This window comes from Leptinotarsa decemlineata, unplaced genomic scaffold (assembly GCF_025532065.1).
Source record: "Leptinotarsa decemlineata unplaced genomic scaffold, Ldec_3_MD MMD2_tig00001393_RagTag_RagTag, whole genome shotgun sequence".
In the NCBI taxonomy this organism is placed as follows: Eukaryota; Metazoa; Arthropoda; class Insecta; order Coleoptera; family Chrysomelidae; genus Leptinotarsa; species Leptinotarsa decemlineata.
Genome location: NW_027412562.1, coordinates 166,204 through 183,393, shown reverse-complemented (window position 1 = coordinate 183,393; position 17,190 = coordinate 166,204). Strand labels below are relative to the sequence as shown.

The following is a 17,190-nucleotide window of genomic DNA, read 5'->3' as shown; positions in this document are numbered from 1 at the left end:
TGTTTCGACTCGGTGACCCACTTCCTCAACGCATATTGAAAGTGAAATGTGTCGAAAAGGCATGGCCAGCCGCGTCAAGATCACTGCCAAATAATCGAAAGTTACTTCTGCAAACATGCACTTATGGGTTTGTCGATGTGATTGCAGGCCTACGCGGGTGATATTCGTAATGACAGGCCAGTGAAAAATGAGGATCTTACGTAAAGCCGATTAACTGGAGATTCAAATATAAAAGTAACTTGTCGAAAATACAGGGGGTTCAATTATGTTTTCGTATTGAAAAAAATCTGGTACGAATATGCCCGGGTTGTGAGTTAGATACTCTTCAATTCATAATACACTAGATTCTTTCTGCCGATCTAACGCATTGGAAAACCGTCTCACCCGAACATCAAAATGTAGGGTGCACCATCCTGCACAAAATTGTCATAATTTTCTAAAATTTGTGTAATCATAGAATCTACACAGTCTTGTAATAGATTTAAGTATGTGTCTCCACTGAGATTACCTTCAATGAACAATGGTCCAACAATATGATTACCAAAAATGCCGACACATACCCATGTATGTGTATGCCCAATCACTCAATTTTTATGGAGTTTGTGAATGTTTTTCCATCACCAAATGAGGATACACATCGCTCCAGTAACGACGATTATGTTTATTCACTTCACCATTCAACATGAAAAAACAGTCGTCTAAAAAAGCATGTATTGTACAGTAGGTTTGTGTTATTGGCCAATTTGTTTCTGAACATCTCACGAAACTGAAGTCGACGATCAAGATCATCTTCGTTCAATTCCTGAACGAGCCCTATTTTGAAAGGATGGAATTTGTAGGCTTTCAAAATCCGAAAAACACTAGTAGCTGATACATCAGACGCTCCTGCTACTTGTCTGATATATTGTCCATTATCCATTTGTACATGTCCGAAACTTATCCATTACTTGTTTAACGTATTGATGGCTCACGTTGTGGTCTGAATGATTCGTATTATAAATTCTTTCAGCAGCTTTAGCCCAGTCATTATTTCGATAATAGGTTGCAACAGTATCTATTCTTCCTTCTGTAGAATAAACCATGTTGCAACACAGTGAACAAGGATGACTGTAGAAACAAATTTACAAAAAATGTACATGTGGTTAAATATTGTATTCCTGCTTGGGGGTGCAACATTCAAAAATGCTATTAACCCGTTACAAACAGCTCAAAGTACTCTATTGAAAATCATCTTTAAAAAAAATAGACTCTTCTCAACAAGAGAGTTATATCAAGAAACCAACATGTTGAATATTCATTCACTATACATTTATCATTGTCTAATAAGAATGTTCCATAAACGAGCAGATTTCGCGCAGAAACGTTCAAGAGTTCAAAAATGAACCAGAACCTAAAAATTGAATTCTTTAATGAAACGGTCACCCAGAATTTTTTTTATGGCCCGTATATTTTCAACATCTCACCTAAAAATATAAAAGGAATGTACATAATCACCTAGAAAAAGTTCCAACTTTACAGTGAAATAAATACTTACTTATAATTTGTATATATTCACTTGTTGTGGAATTGGCCGCGGTGGTAGTGCGCCCGACTCACGATCGGAAGACCGTGGGTTCGATTCCTGCCTCGACCAGATATTTTTCTCGAGAGAATTTATCTGGTTGAATCTGAGATGATTCTGCATCCGTGTTAGGCGTCACACGTTAAAAGGTAACACCTCGTTAGTCCTTAGCTCGCACAAGTTTTTCAACTTCTGAGAGTTGTCGTTCGTATGGGGGCGACAGATGATTAACGAAAAAATAGAGAGATTTTTAAACTTCACATGCACTACCGAAATTTAACGATAATACCGCACTAAGCGGTTGTACCCAATCGAAATGATTCAAATTATTCCATATCATTTGAACCCTAATTTTAAATTCCCTCTCATATTCTTTCTATATTCATAAAATAATGTAAGAAAGCTTCACTTACCATTTGAATACAATTACATAAGTTATACAATTGTACAAATGCCATGCTGATTTAGACATCACAAAACAGGCTATATTTGCCTAGCGTGAGTCTACTTCAGTGAGTCATTCAAAAAAAAACTCATACAACTATTCAATATCCATTATACTAGTGTGTAACAACAAAAACTTAACAGAGCCGTTTTCGAATATAAAAAGTGAGATTTTTAAAAAACGCTCGGACACGTCGATTTCTAATTAAAGGGGGACACCTTTCATACTAATCAGATTTTTTGTGGTACGCACCCCCTCGGAGGGGTGCGTCCGACGACCCTTATTTAGATAGGGAAAGTAGGTCGAGTGGCACCTTGTTTTAAAGGTCTTTCGAATACTTTTACAACTCTGTTAAAAAGAAATTTTTGTAACGATTAGTTTTCAAGAAAATTTGAAGTTGGAATTGCCATGTTAATAATACATTAGACAGTCCACTCGGTAACTTGTATGCCTAAATAAAAATTTTTTCGAGCAGTTCTTCTTATCAGATTTTTGTTGAATGAAATTCCTTTTTTAAAATCAATACCCACTCCTCTTCTTCCAGTTTTCATTAGTACATCGTTCGATTGTTTTGTTTAAAGGGGTCATGTATTGTTATTTGTTCAAAAATTCCTTACACTACTGCTGAAAGGGTTTCAGTTATTGCATTATTTCTTGGCAATGACCAAAATGCTAATAGAACATCAATTTTATTTAACGAGCAAAACTCTGGTAAACACCTAAGCAGAAATCACGTTCTGGATTTGGTCACAAAATTCAGGGAGACAGGTTCGGTTTTGAATAAAAACAGAAATTTTCAGAGAAGGGTAGTGAATGTGATTGTGTAGTGATTGGTCAAGTCATCGCCAATCCCAGGTTAAGTACCAGAGGTTTATCAGCAATGGCCGGAATAAGTAAGACATATGAGCGCATGGAGAATCCTTAAAAACCACAAATTCCATCCTTACAAAATTAAACTTGTTCATGAACTCATTGAGGATGATTTTGACCAGAGACAGGAGTTTTGTGAGGGCATGAGAGAGAGATTAATGCAAAATTCCGAGCTGCTTTATAACATCTGTTTTTCGGACGAAAGCTCATTTTATTCAAATGGTTGCGTGAACCGTCACAATTGCCGTTATTGGTCGAATGAGAATCCAAGACAATACGCAGAAATACATACCCAACATCCCCAAAAGTTGAATGTCTGGGCAGGAATATTAGGCAATCATATTATGGGTCCATTTTTCATTGATGGAAATTTAACCGGTGATTCCTATTTACAACTTCTTGAAGAGGCAATACAACCTCATATAGTTGAAATAATTGAACAGGAGCAAAATAGCGCACATTTTAAACATTTACTCTAAATTTCCTATGTGAGGTACCCTTATCAGGCGTTACTTTTTTTGTGTATGCTTTAAAAACAATTATTGGGATTTATCAACCCTAAAACAGTTTTTTAAACTTTTCTGTGTCATCAGCATTCAAGGAAATCAGCAGGTTGTATTCGTTGTGTAGGTGAGTTTTAAGTATGATTCACTTTTTTATCAGAAGCATAAAATATCCACGTCAAAAAGCAACCTTCATAAGGAGGTGCCACTCAATTTACCTAAAATGTAAGGGTGGTAACCAAACCCATCCCCAAAAAAATCTCCTCGTAATAAACAAATAATTCTTACTTTTTCACGAAATCAAATGGACACGTATTAGCAGGTTGTTATAAAAAGCAAAAATTTATTTTTTTCATGAAAGTTCTGAACGTAAATTGTACCTTAAAAACAATTTGATTTATTTTAAAAAGAGTTGAACTCAATAAAAATACCTTTAAATCTTCAAATTATCTCGAAAACTAATCAAAAATTTTCTTTTAACGGAGATGTGAAGGTATTGGAAAGACCTTTGAAACAAGGTGCCACTCGACCTACTTTCCCTATCTAAATAAGGGTTGTCGGACGCACCCCTCCGAGGGGGTACTACAAAATATCTGATTAGTCTGAAAGGTGTCCCCCTTTAATTAAAAATCGACGTGTCCGAGCTTTTTTTGAAAATCTTACTTTTTATATTCAAAAATGGCTCTGTTAAGTTTTCGTTGTTACACACTGTATTTATTTCCACATTATTGATTGTTTTTGATTTGATGTTTATATGTGAAATGGTTTTGAAGAATATATTGAATTGATAAGCTTGACCATAGCCTTCTCATGTCCTTACTCCGAAGATATTGAATTGAATTGAATTAAGTTAAATTGAATAATAATTCGTGAAGAAGTGACAATTGCCAACTATCTACTTTTAGTTCTGCGACAACTAGATTCAACAAAAACTACCAGTGCAGAAAAAACTAACAGTGTTGTCCATTTCAAAACGTTGAAGCATTTTTCACCATCTTTCAATTTATCGAGTAATATACGGGGGTTTCATTTGAAAAAATGAATTTTCGACTACTTTTACGCACAATGGAAATAATAGTAATTTTAGCACGCCCTGTATGAAATGGAGTCGATTTCTTGGTGTTATTTGTATACTTCGAGTTTGTCCAAACAATCATCAAAATGTCAACTTTTCATGAATTGAGAGTACTGATGTACTTAATTTCAATTAAGGCTATGTTTTGGACCATATTTAGCACAATTTATTTTTTATCTCGAAAACAGATAGAGATAGGTATAGGACATTATCAACAAAAAAGTATTGAAATACTAGAAGTGGCAACGCCGCAATGCTGAAAGTATTTTAGATCGATAGAACAGGTAAAAATGTGAGAGGTGAAATTTTACAGAAAAATCATGCTTTGCGTTTTCCAGAAACGTCTAACCTACCATCGACCGTTAGTCACGCTGTATGTTTCGCTGATCCCTCAATTGAAATTCCAGCCATGATCTAAAATTCATGTATATGAATGCACAAAGTGAACAGTTGCAAATTTTCTGAAATATGATAAAACAATGAAAAATGAATGGAACATATAGGTTCATCACTTTATAGAGAAATAGCTGTCATAGTGAAAACTAGCCTTGATGCATCATTATAGTGTTTTGGAGTTGTTGCCTGCGAGATAGCATTCAATAAAGCTAATTACTATATTGAATAATCATTATCACAAGAACTGACAATAACCTACTTAATGGAGAGCTAGATTTGCTCTCACCTTGGAGAGTTCGACATATAACCAACTCATAGTAAACAACGATAAAAAATGCATCCAGATCATACCGGAATACGTTCGATGAATCGCTAAATTCGTGTGGGTGATTAATATTGTTCATTGAAATTTAATATTCCGTCTTATTGTTATTAGTTTTTTCAGGTCAATAACACAAGAAGATGGCCATGTTCCTAATAAATTCAAGCGTATTGTTCTCAAAATCGTTCGTTTTGTTTCCACAATGGCGTTTATCTCAAATGCAAGTTTGGTATGTGACATTGACACGAATTAATTGGGAAACCATGTCAATATTGTTCTCAGTTACGTGTAACGTGAATTTTGTTAATTACTCTCTAAACGAAAAGTATGCAGCATTAGATATTTCCAAAGATAGATTGCGTTTATTTCTTCCTGTGTCTAGCCAACAGAATCAACTGACTTATACCCTCTAGAACTCTAGAGTGCACTGAGGGTAGTATAGTATACAGGGTGTTCCTTAAACACATGCTAATATTTAAGGAGGTAATTCTTAGACCCATTTTAAGGAAAAAACGTCCTATGGACGTATGTCCTAAACGCCTTAACTTTTGAGATACAGGGTGACAAAGTTTTCAAAAATAATCAGTTTTATAATAATAACTGAGATAATTTTGTAGACATCTTTGGCATATTTGGTACATATGTTCCATGCCTCAAGGCGCATTTTCTGATGTACAATTTTCTTAATTTTCTCTGCCAATGGCGTACGTGGAGTTTTGAAATGTATATTTTTGGCGAAAAAAATACTACGCCACTGCTTTATCTTGAATTAAAAATTATTTTTAAAATCTCCATACATTTTTGAGCACATTTGATTTGCTGGGGTTTCTTTGTCCGACGCATGATTTTCGCTCAAAAAATTAAAAATCGCTTTACTTAAGGATAAATTCCTTAAAATCTGATGCGGTATCGTGCATCGACTGAAAGCAAACTAAGAGATCAGATTTGTTGCAAAATAATTGAGGATCTAAAAGGTATTTGTTTGTTGTCAGATGCACTGTTCTCAATTAAAATTACGTCATAACGTAGCACCGCTTAATAATTTTTGAAAACATAAATTTAGTTATCCTGGAATAAATGACGTGTAGCAGAATTTATTTACTGCACGTCTTGGAAATATGGAGTTTGTCGATATGTGATTTCTTTTAAAGATTAAAAGCAGAAAAAACAGCGTACCCACCAGCGTTTAAAGTAAGGTGTTGGTGTTAAAAACTGTCACAGCGCGTTTTGATTGATTTTGTAGTGTTATTGAAGTTATTTTGGTAGTCCGCTGTTTTTCTGAATATCAGTAAATATGGTAAATTATACGAATGCGGAAATGACGCAAATGCATTACGTATATGGCCTTGCCGATGGTAATGCAACAGAAGCCAGCGCATTTATCAGGAAAGATATCCTAATCGTGCCTTACCAGATAGCCGAACCTTTTCAAATATTCATCGTCGACTTGGGGAAACTGGTAGTTTCAAGAAAGGGACTCCGGAAGGTAGACCTCGTGTAGTAAGAACTCCTGAAATTGAGGAAGCGGTGCTGCAAGAAATTGAGGAACATCCTGAGACGAGTACGAGGAAGATCGCTAGAACTCTGGATATTTGTCATCAAATTGTTTGGCGTATTTTGGTTGATTTTTTGTTATACCCATACCATATTTCAAGAGTGCAGGCATTACCCCCCAGAGATGTTCCACATAGTGTGAACTACAGTCAGTGGTATCTACAAAGTATTGCACTAAATCCGCAGTTTGAGACATAAATTTTGTTCACAGACGAAGCAAATTTTTCTCGGAATGCCATTCAAAATTTCGGTTAATGTATGGGCAGGAATTATAGGTGAGCATCTAATAGGCCCATTTTTTCTACCAGGATGCCTTGATGGTCGTTCTTATTTTTTTCTCAAAGAAGACTTACCTGGGTTATTGGAAGATGTGCCACTTGCGTTAAGGAATCGAATATGGTACATGCACGATGGCGTCCCTGCTCATTTCAGTGTAATTGGCCGAAACCATTCAAATACAGTTTATCCTAATCGTTGGATAGGTCGCGGAGGACCTCAGCAATGGCCAGCAAGATCCCCCGATCTCAGCAGTTTAGATTTTTTTTATGGGGTCACCTTAAAACTCTTGTGTATAAAACTCCCGTTAATACTTTAGAAGATTTAAGAGAGCGAATAGTTGCCTCGTGTGAAACTATACGAAATACGCCGAGAATATTTGAACGGGTGCGTAATTCCATGCGTAGAAGGGCGCAAGCATGCATACTAAGTGCAAGTGGCCACTTCCAACAATTTTTATAATCAGTTTTGGTATTATTACTAATTAACAAATTTGTGCTATTCGTTTAAACTTACTGTCAAAAAATAAAATAAAACTCGTTTTTGTGAAAAAAATTATTTTTTTGCAGATTATGTTTTTGAATATTATTAGGGAATTGGTAATGCGTTATGAAGCAATTTTCAGATTCTCATTCATTTTAGAATTGATCTAATTTCTTAATTTGCTTTCTGCCGATTTTTATTTTTTTGCGTGAAAATCATGCGTCGGACAAAGAAATACCAGGAGATCAAATTTTCTCAAAAATAAATGAAGATTTTAAAAATGATTTTATTTTAAGAAGAAAGCATTGGCGTAGTACTTTTTTCCCAAAAATATTCAATGCGAAACCCGTAGGGATGCTACTGTTTGAAAAAATACAAATTTGTGTACATCAGAAAATGCGCCTTGAGGCATGGAACATATGTACCAAATATGCCAAAGATGTCTACAAAATTTTCTCAGTTATTATTAAAAAACTGATTATTTTTGAAAACTTTGCCACCCTGTATCTCAAAAGTTAAGGCGTTTAGGACATACGTCCATAGGAAGTTTTTTTCTTAAAATGGGTCTAAGAATTACCTCCTTGAATATTAGCATGTGTTCAAGGAACACCCTGTACATAAGATGTGGATGTAACAATCAAGCAAAAGTACAATTCGAAACTAAAATCAGCTGACAACATCATAATAGTTACAAAAATTAATCGGATGACTGTAAAGTATTCACTGGTGATTAGATACAAAAAAAGTAGTCCTTCATGAAATTTCACCCCTATCATATACTTTATTGTGTAGCAATCCTGTAAATGATATCTGGTTCAACTCCACATCGATTGTTTAAAATATAAACTGAATAGAAAAAATTGTAATTCGTATAATTCAAAGTTCATATTGAAATATTTTTCCTTTCGTGTAATTCAATGTTTCTATGAAAGTATTTATCTCGATAGGATTTGTGCAGAGTTCTTTTCGAAATTGATTACTTTCTTTCTTCTCTTGGAAGATTACCACATTTCCTTTTTGTATAAAAATGGGGAATTAGGAAGCCAAAATATTTCATTCCCAAAAATGTCTGTATAAGTTATTCCATTATCTGTCTATCTTCTATGGATAGGTATCTCTATTTCAATATTTGAAGAAGGGTGACATATGAATCATAACATACAGTGCATTTGTTTAACGTTCCCAACTTTCATTTTTTAAATGGGTCAACTCAAAAAATAGAAATTTGGGATAAAAGAAAAAATTGTATGAATACTTCATTTTGATGATTGAATAGAACTGGCCGATACTTGATGAAAATCCAAATTTAAAAAACTAATAAATAGGGTTTATTCTATGATTTTCACTATAAGGGTTTAACAAAAATCGCGACACGTGTTTTGCTATACAATAGCTTCTTCAAGCATAACGTTATGCTTGAAGCTAATGTTAACAAATTTGAACCGAAAGATATATAATATATACATATATATATATATATATATATATATATATATATATATATATATATATATATATATATATATATATATATATATATATACCGGGTGTCCCACATTTTATGTGACAGGCAATATCTGGTTTGTTGAAGGAGATACACAAAAATGTTTCATACAAAAATTTTAGGAGTTCATGAGAGCTATATTTTGATATAACTTTTAAATATACAGGGTGTTTGGTGTAGATGCTACAGACCAAAATTCCATTTTTTAAAGTAGAACGCCCTGTATATCATTACATATTCAGATGCTACGTTAAATTCTGATATCATTTCATGTTTGGTTTTTGAAATCCGGTTACGGCGTTGTTGAGTTATTGCTTAAAATGTAAAGTCTTGAGAACGACTATTATTTTTAAAAATATCTCATACAATTATTCTCTCTGCATCAGATCACATGAAAATTAGTCAAAATTTTGGGTGTTCGAAGTAATGGTTTCAATTTTGAGTTATGGAATTCAGTCAGGAATCATTTTGAATATGAAACAATTGCGAAATTGAAAGAGGTGTATTCGAAAACAAATCTTTAATTAATAACAATGTAAATAATATGACTTGATAAATCATTTCATAAGAATGGTAGTAGGTACCTAGAAATAAGTCATAAAAATTGTTCAAAGTGATGCCCATTAGATATTATACAGGCTTCGAAACGTCGAATCACTTCTCTCGTACAAGTCGCTCTTATAATATCAAGCGTAATGTCACTGCACGCTAGTCGAATTTTCATTTTCAGATCATCCACATTCAAAGGAGAAGTAGTGAAAACAATATCTTTTAAATAACCCCATAGGAAAAAATCAAGCGGTGATAAATCTGGGGAACGAGCCGGCCACCGAATTGGACCCTTATTACCAATCCATCTATTTGGGTACGTTCTATCCAGATATTCAGTAACAACCTGTGAATTGTGAGGAGGAGCACCATCTTGTTGCCACCAAATTCCTTGTCGTTCTGCTATGGGAATATCTTCCATCAACTGGATCAAATTATTTTCTAGAAAATGTAAATATCGCAATCCATTGAGATTTTCATTTAAAAAGTAAGGTCCTATGATGCGGCCATTGAACAATCCACACCATACATTAATACCCCAAGTAGTTTGAAAATTACTTTCGCGGACCCAGTGGGGATTTTCTTGACACCAATAGTGACTGTTATGTCGATTCACAACTCCATTATTGTGGAATCGCGATTCATCGCTCCACAAAATTTGACTGAATATGTTAGGACTTTCATGTAATATTACCTTTATACAAGCAATGAATTCAAGTCGTCGTTCAAAGTCCGTGGGTTTCAAACCTTGTACCAACTGAATTTTGAATGGGTGGTATTTATTTTCTTTCAGAATTCTCTGTACCTTAGATTTACTCACACCGACTTCTTCTGCAAGAGTACGGATACAAACATGTGGATGAATAATAATATAAGCCAACACATTGATCTCTAAATCTTCAGTTCTAACAGATCTCGTATGATGACGATGCTTTATAGTAGAAGGAAATGACCCAGTTCGCAATTTTTCTACAACTCTCGAAAAAGTCATTCGTGACGGAATGGGTCTGTCTGGAAAACGTTCTTGATATAGACGTTGTGCTTGACGGCAGTTTTTCTGACATTCCCCAAAAATTAATAATATGCAATCACTTGGACTAAACGCGAAAGGCATACTGGAGTTTTCGCACAAAGAACACAGTTACTGTTTTGCAAAGAATCACTGAATCGAACTGACAAGTAGATACAATTCAACAACATTTGTTACTATAGCATCAACAAGCATAAGCTACTTGATGAAATTGTGCAATATAAAGCAATTCACCCTCAAGTTAGTCACATTCTCAAGAATTTCAATATTATATTCAACTGATATCGATATCGTATCGTAGAGGTGAGAATAATGGTTTGTATTCAGTAGTAGTCTAGTTCAATTTAATAAAAGATATAGACTGGATTCGTGTACGAGTAAATGAGTTTTTTTGAAACTTTATATTTAAGGAAAAGTGCAATAACTCAATAACGCCGTAACCGAATTTCAAAAACCAAACATGAAATGATATCACAATTTAACGTAGCATCTGAATATGTAATGATATACAGGGCGTTCAGGGCATTCTATTTTAAAAAATGGAATTTTGGTCTGTAGCACCTACACCAAACACCCTGTATATTTAAGAATTATATCAAAATATAGCTCTCATGGACTCCTAAAACTTTTGTATGAAATATTTTTGTGTATCTCCTTCAACAAACCAGATATTGCCTGTCACATAAAATGTGGGACACCCGGTATATATATATATATATATATATATATATATATATATATATATATATATATATATATAATGTCGACGAGACAGGGGTCACGACGGTCCAAAAACCTGTTGAAGTAGTAGCCGAAAAGGGAACCAAACAGGCGCACTGACATCAGGAGAAAGAGGAACGCTGGTAACTGTAGCTTTAGCTGTAAATGCTATCGGTAACAGTATACCTACCCCCATTTTTATATTCCCACGGTTGAGATACAAGGATCACTTCGTCCGTGACGGTCTAGTGGGGTGTATTGGAGCAGAAAACGCGAGCGGCTGGATGCAACAAGATGAGTTCTTGATATACCTCAACCATTTTCAAAAGCACACCAATGCTTCGATTGAAAATAAAGTATTGCTTTTACTTGATATTCATCAGTCACACATTGGTATACGATGCTTGGACTTCTGTAAAGAAAATGGCATTGACGTCTTGTCTTTCCCCCCCACATTGTTCCCACAAATTGCAACCGCTAGATCGATCTGTCTACGGTTCTTTTAAGAAGGCTGTAAATTCAATTTGCGATGCGCTGGATGAGAAATAATCCAGGCAAAACAATGACAATTTACGATATCCCAAGCATAGTCAAACTAGCTCTGCCGTTAGCCCTCTCACACAGTCAAATATCGTAGCTGGATTTATTAGCACTGGCATATGTCCCTTTGATAGAGATATATTCACGGAAGTAGATTTTGCTCCCTCGTATGTCACGGATAGACCAGCATCACCAGGCACTCATCACACTTCTAAAGCATCGCCAAGTACTCATTGAACTCCATCAACATCTCCAAGCACTCATCGCACTCCGCCAGCATCACCAAGCATCTCAAAACTCATATTTTTGCAAGCTGACGCAGAACCAAGCACCTCAAAATCTGTATTTTCACGTGCTGATGCAGAACCAAGCACTTCAAAGGCCGTATTCTTGCCAGAAATCGTTAGACCGTTGCCGAAAGCTCCGCTTAGGAAAACAAGTTACAAACGAAAAACTAGAAAATCTGCTATCTATACGGACACTTCTAAAAAAAATGCAATTCAAGAGGAGTATGACGCAAAAAAGAAAAGGAAAGTTAAGAGAAAAGTTACGGAGTTCAAAGACATGCCGAAGGCAGTTCCCCAGCTCAAGAAAACCAAACAACGCCAAAACAATCAGGATCAGAGTGAAAGCGACGAAGAAGAAACTTACTGTCTAGTTTGCCTGGAACCGTATGGCAGTAGTCGCCCTGGAGAGAAATGGGTGCGGTACATTGAATGTCGTCACTGGTCCCACGAAGAATGTACTCGACAAGAAGATCTTTACATGTGTCACAATTGCTTGTCAGAATGAATATTTTTAATTGTTATTGTAATTTATTTTGTATTAGAATGAATATTTCTCTAATCTGAATGCTGTTTCAATTGTCCCATGTATATGTTTCATTCGTCCCCGGCAAGGGGACGATTGAAACAGTTTGATGAGCTACAGTTTTTGTTTTATATCTTATTTATTTATCATTTTTGGCGAACAAAATGATGTAAATAGAAACCCGATTGAATATGCTCCCTTTTACCCACGTTATAATTAAGGAATTTGCGATAGCCGCAGAGAAAAAAATTCAAGAAGCAAAAATGTTTCAATTGTCCCCGGTCTACTCTACTACAAAATGACGGAACTAATAAGCTTGAGGAGGGTTCAGAATATGCTCGAACATGTTCGAACACAGTAATGTCAATATCTCTACAAATATTTATTATTCTCTGCCGTATATCCAATACTGAAGCAGGTTCAGTTTCGTAACACCTTTTGCTTCAAATAGCCCTATAAAAAAGTATAAAGGTTTCAAATCTGGCGAGAGGGCTGGTCATTCTGTAGGACGTCGACGGCCAATCCAACGACCGGGAAAAGTAGTATCCAAATAGTTTCTTACTTGTCTGGAGTAATATGGTGGTGCTCCCTCTTGTTGGAATACAATATCCATATCGAATTCATTAGGATTCGCTTCGACGATTTCAGTGATGGAAGGGTCAACAGTAGTTTCCAGCATATTCAAATACAGTTCTCCTGTTGAATTTTGAACAATCGATAGAGGTCCTATATGGTTTCCCAATATTCCTGCCCAAAACATTAATTTTTTCTGGAAATTGGGTATGTGTTTCCCAGAAAACGTGAGGGTTTGTGTCACTCCAATTTTTTATAAACACAAAATAACTTAACGAACCTCACCGGGTTGTTGGAATTGTCATATGGCAGATAATAAGGAATATTTTTAGAAATAATAAATAAAAATTAATGTGTTCGTCTTTAGGAAATTATTGAATGTTCCGCCATTTTGTAGTACTTGAAGATATTGACTTCATATTCTAGGGTTGTTGAGTATTCGTCAGGTGCTTCAAAACGATGTATCAGAAGAAGCCGTTTTCTATTCGATACTTTTTCCCAGATGGCGCCCAGTCGCCATCTTGAAAATTTCATCTGTCAATTTCACTTCAAAATAAAGTATTGATGCATTAATTCTATTATACCAAACCTAAATTTTTTGAGTTGACTCGTTCAAAAAATAAAAGGGGGGGGCATTAAAGAAATGCACTGTATAAATGAATACTTGAGCATTTTATGCACAATACACAATACAATTAAAATTTATATCTCAGGGTTTACCGCAAAATTCAAACTATCGCTCGAGAAAACGAATTCAAGCAGCCTCACAAACCATTTCAAAACGCGTGATGAAGAAGGGTTGAAATTGCGATGATTATGTACGATGTCGTGAAGCACTTCAAGGCTGAGGTCGCATTTTTGTTGTGTTTCCTTTAAGATAGACAGGTACTGACCAATTTCTTAATTGGAAATTGATTGTTGTGAACATACTTCTGGTTGAGTGAATTTTATGAAAGGTCATTATTATCGTGTACAAGGTGATGTGAAACTATTACACTATGCTGTTGAGTGAAGTATTATCAACTTGAAATGTGTTTAAATTTTTGCGCTATTACTATTACAATGCACTTTGGAGCAAGTTTTTCTTCACTATTATTAAAAAGCACTGATGTTTTTGTTTCATTTTTAACAAAATACTTCATCAGATATTTTTTCATTTGACATGTTACCATGTTTTTACGATTTCATTATTCATTATTTTGTCGTTTTTTTAACATCCAAGTACAAAGTTTCACCTTCCATGGGGTTTGTAATAATTATTCATTTCTCAATTTTGAATAAATATTATTAATACAATATATAATTCAGTTTATTTTTCTTAGTGTAATTTTTCATTTACTGGTATTAAAATATTATATGGAAGGAAGAATATATACCTGATTACAAAACTCACAATGTATATTGATACATTGTAATTATTGATTTATTCGGTAGAAGACAAAAGTTGGAGCAAAAAAGAAGAAATAGTAGTTTTACATTGAGAAAAAAAAACACAAAGTTTCCCAAAATAATTCAGAATACTGAAAATCAATACAGTATGAATGAAATGAAAATGAAAATCTGAGACAAAATAAAAAAACAAATAAATATCAAATTTAATTATGAATATCTCCTAAAATTACGCTTTACGCTTCCCATAATTATTAATTAGATGGATAACTTTTGAGTTACTTTTCTAAGTACAATTAACTTTCAAAATTGAGTCATTATTATCAAATATGTTCAAGGCACGGCGAAATAATATTGAAAATATAATATTTTGGTCTGTATAAGGGTGTGATATTTTAAAATTTTAGACGAATCGATTTTTTCATACAGCACCATCTGTTTTACAGAGGTCTAAATACATGAGGTGATGAATAATTTCAAATAGATTTGGAAACGCGTTAAATTATTATAACTGTAGCTACTCTCCAAGAGATGGCAGTCCATAAGAATTACAATTTTATAATAAATTTCCAAAATCATACATGAATAGTAATTTCTCTAGAAGATAGTTATAAAATATTCTTACTTTGAATTTGTTTTGAAATACTTTTCTGAACCTACCAAAAATAACAAATCCTTCATTACCTATTTATCTGTATAATGGTAAGTTTTTATATGCAGAAATGTTTTAGACAAAATAAAATATATTATGATCCTTCCACATAGAGGTAGAAAAAATTACACCCCTATTAAAATTAGTTTTAGAGAGATTACCAATTGTCGTATCTTCATTTACAAAATGAAAAAAAAAGTGGAGGCGCCGGGCATCGATCCCGGTACCTCTCGCATGCTAAGCGAGCGCTCTACCATCTGAGCTACGCCCCCGTTGTATGTCAATAGTAGCAAAAAGAAATTCTCAAGTAATGGTAATGTTGAAGAATCCACATCTTATGATACTAGTTTACTACGTGATATGCTCTATAATAAATCAGGTTAATTTGGGGTCATATAGACAGTATTTTAAGTGGTCCTTGACCAATCAAAATATAACCCACTACCTCTCATTAAATTAATAAAGGACCGTAAAAATTAAATGCTATTTGTTAATTAATTGCTAGTTCCACTACTACAGAGTTCAGTTTTCTATATAATTATCAGCAAATAACAACGTATCCATGAATTTTGTATAAACATGGAATAAATCTCTGAAATATACAGGGTGAGTCACGAGTAACGTGGCGATCCCTGGAAGATAGACCAAACGTATTTTCAATGATTTCTTCTAGACAGGAAAATACAGGTTACTTATTGAAATAATGCTTCTATGTTGTTTTCAAATATACAGGATGCCTCTAAAAAATATGTATGCCAAAAATAATATTTTTCATCGAATATCCCCTTGTCCATTTCATTATTTAATTCTATGATAAATCCATTTTGAACTATCATTGTGGTTTTCCATACCTAAATGCAGTCGATTCCTAGACACTGTATTGTATTTTTTGTTAAATTAGTGTCATTGAAAGACTTCATTTCACATATGTTGAATCAGTTGCAAAAAATAAGTTTCTAAAATTTGGTTCAGAAGTCTCCTTCTTCCAGTTTTAATGTGACATTTTCTTGTCTGGCGTTGTTTTCTTACAGTGGCTAATACGAGTTCTATGGGGTTCAAATCCAGATGGTAAGGAGGTAGGTGAGTGTAAAACGGAGTGACTATGTTCTCGTAACAGTTCATCGAACTGGTAAGTTATAAAGCGTTCTTTATTCGATCTAATCAACTGATATAGTTCAGGTTTTGAAACTAGTAGGATTAAGACAAATATTCTTCTGAAAATCATATCATTCTCCCTTGAATTGCTATTAGGTGCTGGATTAACTTGTATAGAATGATTGGAGGCATTATCAGAGACAATTATAAAATTGGATTCAGTTTTTCCCGTAACCATTTGGCCATAATTCGTGGAAGTCATTTCTGACTGATAATCTCCGAATTTGATACCAGACTTAAAAATTATTAGGGCTTCTTCAATAAATCTCATTTCACCATCTACATGAACGATTATTAGCCGTTGACCTTTTGATATATTCATTAATAAACCTTTGGTTGAATCATCTGTCCAATGTTTTTTGTGAAAAATATGTATAGAAATGAGACAAGCTGATCAAAAGAATATCTCGGAAGAAAATTTCTGAAAATTATTTTTCACCACTGATTCAGACAAACACTGATTTCAGAAAAAAAGCTAAATTTCGAAAAATACTTCATTCAGGTATAAATAAACTTGATGGTTAACAATTTTTCATAATGGTGTTCCATTTGAAAACTCCTGATTTTTATAAACTACTTGTTTCACATACACTGTGTATACTTGAAAACAGTTTCCAAACGCGACCACAATTGACCCTCGTATGTTGCGTCTAGCTTCCATACTCGTGACTCATCACGAGTATGGAAGCTTTTATTTATAGATTAGGTACAACTTTGAAGTAAATCGTAAATCTTTCCTAGGACAAAAATTAGTTATTCTGTATTATTATGCAATGACTATTG

At 34.2% G+C, this 17,190-nt stretch overlaps 1 non-coding gene across 1 annotated transcript; it reads right to left on the bottom strand.

Annotated features, from left to right (window-relative positions):
* Positions 1 to 15,451: 15,451 nt before the first annotated feature.
* On the bottom strand, positions 15,452 to 15,524 carry TRNAA-AGC (transfer RNA alanine (anticodon AGC)). The gene has a single exon. It is a non-coding gene; the product is annotated as a tRNA-Ala (tRNA).
* Positions 15,525 to 17,190: the final 1,666 nt, after the last annotated feature.